Raw genomic sequence first — 6,063 nt, forward strand, 5'->3', positions numbered from 1 at the left:
TACCATCTGCAGTGCAGTAGCTTAGTTCACAGGTATCAGTATATATAGTTAGTCAGGGTGAGAATCTTTCCAATTAACTGCTAGATTAAAAAATCTTCTGGAGATTCTCAGGATTATTGCCTTGCCATCTTCTACATATAACTGTATGGCTTGACTTAATCATGTTTCCTAGCTCTTCTCCTTTCCCTCTCTTGACTTTATATGCTCCAGATAGAAGTCCTTTGAGGGACACTTGTCTATAATTTTTTCTCACTTTTGACTGTGTTTTCACTCTTTTGGTGATTTATTTTTTTGTGAAAAAGCTGTTTAGTAGGTGAGATCCCATTTTTTTTATTCCTTGTAGTATTTACCTTGCAGTCTCGGTTTTGTTCATGAAGTCTCTGCCTACATCAATGTCTTCAAGATTTTTACTTACTTACTTTTTTTTTTCAGAACTGGAGATTGAACTAAGACCCTTGTGCTTGCCAGGGAAGCACATGTTCCACTGAGCCATCTCGCCCCTCTAGTTATTTTCTCTTCCAGTGGACTGAGTATTTCTGTTTTAATAGTTAGATCTTTGACTCATTTTCACTTTAGTGCTTGGTGATACACATGGTCTAGTTTTAGTTTTTGGTATAGGGAAAGCCTGTTTTTCCAGAATCATTTTATTAAAGAGTCTATCTTCTAATGAACATGATTGACTCTTTTGTCAAGGACAAGGTGGCTGATTGTGTTTGGGATTGCATTTGCATATTCTGTTCTGTTCTACTGATTCTCAGACATATGTTTTTCCAATACCATACTAATTCTATCTCTGTACCCTTGTAGTATAATTTCAGGTATTTGCCATTTGTATTCTTCAACAAATGCCTTTGTTGCCCAGAATTACATTTGCTCTTCTAGGTTACTTCTGGTTACAAATAAATTTTAGGAGTGTTTTCTCTAGACCTGTGAGGTGTGCTAATGTTATTTTGATTAGGATTACATTAAATATGTAAAACAGTTTTGGGAATATGGCCATTTTCAGTATGTTCTATCTTCCTATTAAAGAATATAGGATATTGTTGCATTTTCTGATATCTTCTTTGATGTCCTTCTTTAGGGTACTGTAATTTTCACTGTACAAAGGTCTTTTACATCCTTTGTTAGAAAGATTCCTAAGTATTTAATTGTTTAGATGCTATTATAAGAAGTGTGCTTTCCCTAATTTCTTTCTCTATGAGTTCCTTGCTGGAGATGCATGTTCTTGACAAAAAAGTTTTATACTTCTTTTAGGCAGTAAAGATGGTGTCAGTGTAGAATGGAAGCTAAAATGTTGAAATTCACTATTTTGCAAATCAGTCAGTTAAAATATAATTAAAAGACCTATATAACAAGAAATATAACTTCTGTATCTGACAAGGTCAGTCAAGTCCCCTCAGCATTTTCCCTGAAACCCTGTACCACAGTTTGTAGATCCTTTGTGTCAGCCATGTGGATGAGTCACAGCCATTGCTTGACCAATTTGCTCTCTGTGAAAGCCTGAGAGAATGTTTTCTCTCCATGTGATTCTCCTTAGGCACACTTTACATCTTTCATCACTTTCCTCTTTGGCCCCATAATCTGCTTGATCAGAAAATTTGCGATACCACTGAGTTACAGGGTGTTACAGTACAGGTTCACTTATCTTGGTCTTAACCATTCAACAGAAAAATATAAAAACAAGGTATAAAAAGTAAAGCCATATTAATATGCTGAGCTGTAAAAGGCTCAAGTCAACTATTTCTGACATTGCCAGTCCTATGGATAACCCACTACTATTATGGACTACTGGACTATATTGAATTATTTTGCTGAATTCACGTACCTACTATATTTAAATGGCAAGAGAATACCCATCTCTGACAAAACTAAACAAAAAAGGGGATATAAATGAAGCACCCTCTTATATCTATCATATCAAAATAGTTATGATAGATATACAGCTACTATTAGGGGCTGGGGAGATGGCTCAGTAGAATAAGCACTTGCCTGGTAAGCACAAAGGCCTGAATTCAATCCCCGGTCCTGCCAAAAAACAAAACAAAAAAAGAAAAACAAAGTTATACAGCTACTTTCTCTTAATTCAATGAGAAGAAAGATTTGTACTAATAGTGTTTGGACAGGATATCATGTCTGTATCTTGTACTTTGAATAACTAATACAAAGACAACAATATGCAATGTATTATTGTACCTGTCCTAATAACCTGTTTTGAAATTGTCTCATTGCTATTTGTTTCTCAATAAAATTAATAAAAAATATAATTACAAGAATGTTCATTTAGTTTCAGTTATGATAGGTTCCCAAAAGTAGAACAACAACAAAGAAAACCTTTACAAAAATCTTTTCACAAATGAGCATGTCAGTTGTATGGAAATTTCCCTTCAAAGAATTTATTCTGGAGATATATTCATGGATGTGTACAGATATAGGTATGACTGTTTCTTGAAGTGTTTTTTTTTTAATCTTTTTTTAAATGTTTTTGGTACAAGGTCTCACTACACAGCTCAGATTTGTAATGATCCTTCTGTCTCAGCCTCCCCAGTGCTGGCATTACAGACATGCGCCACCCAGTTTCAGTGACCAGCACAGAGCACCCAGGGTTTCAGGGCTGGCATGGCATGTGGTACCAGGGGTTGAACCTTGGTTCTTGTGCTTGCCAAGCAGGCATTTAGATCCCCAGCCCTTTTGATGTGTTAAAATAGGAAAAATACTAAGAAACAATAGAAATGTTCACCATTTTGGGATGGCTATCTAAATTAACTGCTTCATGAACCACTATGCAGCCATTGAAAATTATGTTGATAGGGAGTTGAATGGCTTCAAAATGTGACCATAAAAGCAGTATGTGTATTATGTTCCTGATGATATAAAACAAATACATAGTAAATTAAAGGAGTGATCTTTACCAACACATTGATAGTATTTGTTTCTCTGCTGAGGCTATTTTTGTTTGCCTTTGGCCTTGTGGAATTTTTAAAACTTCTTTTACAATGAACATCTATTAGTTTACTGTCCATAAAAATGATATGATGTTTTAAAAGTGAGCTTATTGAATCAAACTTTTCTAATTTTTTGAGTTGCAGTGAAAGTAGAAAATGTAAAATTGCAAATGCTACTCTTACAGAATTTAATAGTTAATAAAATTGTTTATTTTATATTCATTGCTTCTTTAAGAAAATTAATGGTAAAACAAAAATAAATTTGAAATAAGTGAAAAAGAAATTTCAGTGACCTCAGTGGACCACCAAATGATTGCTTCTTCTGTGCTTGGATTTGCTATCATGAGCCATATTTTTATTATTGACTTTATCACAAACCACATTTTGTAAATTCAGATGCTTCATAAATTCACAATAAAAGTGTTTAATTAAAGCTGGTTTTGATCTAGTTTAAAGAGTAAAAGTCCCCTTCAACACAATGGAGGTTACATGACACTTACAAATAAATTCTAGAACAAGTACTTTCCATTTCTCACCACCCACATGATTCCACTTGGCTCACCCTGTGCTTCAGAGGACTAGAGTTTGGTTCTTCCACACTTTACCTGTTCCTTGGTTTGCTCCTTCTATTGTCTAAGCAAAAAACTGGAAAAAAAATACTGTATCTGTTAATCTGAGCAACAGATTTGATGGTAGAAATAGATAACCATTGTTAATTAACTATTCCTGTTTTGAAAATATGTAACATATGTATTATATGCCACCATATTTTTGTCTTTTTTTCTACTTGCTTTTGCTTCTGTTTTTCCTCTTTGTTTTGTTTTGTTTTGTTTTTGGCCAGGGATTGAACTCAGGCCCTTGCACTTGCCAGGGTAGTGCTTATTCTACTGAGCCGTCTCCCCAGACCCTGTTTTTACTCTTCAAAATAAAATGAAATACAATAAAAAACTGGAACAGGTATTTCACTACATCTCCATCTGTTGGGAGTAGCGGTCTACAAATATAATTTAAGCAATGATAAAAAGGATGTTAGTAGAAGTTAAAGATTACTCATGGGACAAACAGTGCTGAAGAATCAGGGAAAAACAGAGGGAGGACTAAATCCAAACTAGTTTCTCCCTTAAGCACTGTTTTATGGAATAATATAAATTTCTAATTGCATGTTGTATGTCCCATGGTAGAATATGAGCTGACTACAGAGATTTGAAGAAATGTCAGATACACATAGTCCCATGCAACCTACATACGCACAAATTCTTGACAAAGGCACCAAACAGAAAGGATAACTCTTCAAAAATGGTGCTGGTGTGGAAAGCCAGATATCTCATACAGAAGATTGAAACTTGACCCTGTCTCTCAACCCATGTAAAAATCAGCTCAAAACAGATCAAGGACCTAACTGTAAGACCTGAAGTGCTAAAGCGACTAGAGGAAAACCAGGGTAACACTTCAAGATACTGGTGTAGTCAATGATTTTCTCTATAGGACCCCAAAAGCATAGGAAACAGAAGCAAATGTTGTCAAGTGTGATTATGTCAAATTAAAGAACTTTTGCATAGCAAAGGAAACAATATAATGATGAGACAACCTACAGGATGGGAGAAAATATTTACCAACTATTTTTCTGACAGTGGTTAATGTCCAGAATATATAAGGAACTAAAAGAAAGTAATCCAATTAAAAAGTGGGCAAATATGCTGAGTAGAAACTTCTCAAATGAAATACAAATGTATATGAAAACATCCTTGTCATGAACTAGGTGTCATGGCACATGCCTGTAATCCCAGCACTGGGGAGGCAGAGGCAGGAGAGTTGCTGTGAGTTCTAGGTCAGCCTGAGCTACATAGTGAGTTAAAGGACAACCTGAACCACGTAGTGAGACCCTGTCTCCAAAACAAAACAAAACAGATCACAACTGTCAATAACATTAGGTACAAAACTACAATGAGTTCTTATCTCATCCCAATTAGAATAGTTACTGTTAAAAAACTAAAGAAAAATAACAAATGCTGACAAAAGATGAATAACAGGAACTCCTATTTACTGTTGTAGGGAATATAAATTAATATTGTTATTGTCAAGAGCAATATGTAGCTTTCTAAAAAGAAAATTAGATTTATTAGATACAAATTGTATTATTTATTTAATACTCTGAGACTTAGCTTCTTCATATGAATGAAATGTATTACTATAATTAAACTATTTCTTTTATTTTCATAGATTATATATCCATATTCTCTTAATATATTTCATAGATTATATTTCTGTATTTTCTTAATTAAAATAAAGTGTTAATATGTAATGAAAACAACCCTAAAAATAGAACTACCAAATGATTCAGCCACTCCACTTTTGAGTATAATCCAAAGTAAATGAAGCCAACACACCACAAAAATACCTGTAGGCCCATTGTTTTTTAATGTATTTAGTACAGTGTCTACAATGTCTCACTACACAGATCAGACTTGTAGTGATCTTTCCTGTTTTTCAGCCTCACAAGCTCTGGCATTACAGGTGCGTGCCACCATGCCCAGTCTTGATCACCATCTCAGTGCGCCCTGGGGGCAGGGCCCGCATGGCAGGCCGGGGATTGAAGCCCAGCCTCTGTATCTGCCTAAGCAGTTGCCTTAATCCACTGAGCTATCTGGCCTGCATGCCTATAGGCCCATGTTTATTGCCCTAGTATTTATAACAGCTAAGATACAGAAGGAGAGAAGATGCTTACCAACAGATCAATGGACAAAGAAGTGGATGAACACCTTGGAGGAGTATTCAGTCACAATAAATAAAAACAAATAAAATCTTGCAATTTATAGGAAAACTCATAGAAGTCAAGGTCATTTAATGAAATGGACAGAGAAAACCAAGTAACACAGGTTCTCTTCATCTATGGAAGTTAAAAACAAGTTGACCCGAAAGTAGAATAGTGATTACTAGAGATTGGAAAAGATGTTGCTGGGGTGGAGTGGGTAGTGGATTAAAGGGTGATTGGGCTTGACCAATGCATGCTATGTACATGTATAAAATATCACAATGAGCCCCATTTGTATGTACAATTAATACACTTTAATAAAATATTTAAAATCAAATCTAGAGCAATAGGTTCTGCATTAATTGAATA

Source organism: Octodon degus, unplaced genomic scaffold (assembly GCF_000260255.1).
Source record: "Octodon degus isolate 3935 unplaced genomic scaffold, OctDeg1.0 scaffold00041, whole genome shotgun sequence".
Taxonomy (NCBI): Eukaryota; Metazoa; Chordata; class Mammalia; order Rodentia; family Octodontidae; genus Octodon; species Octodon degus.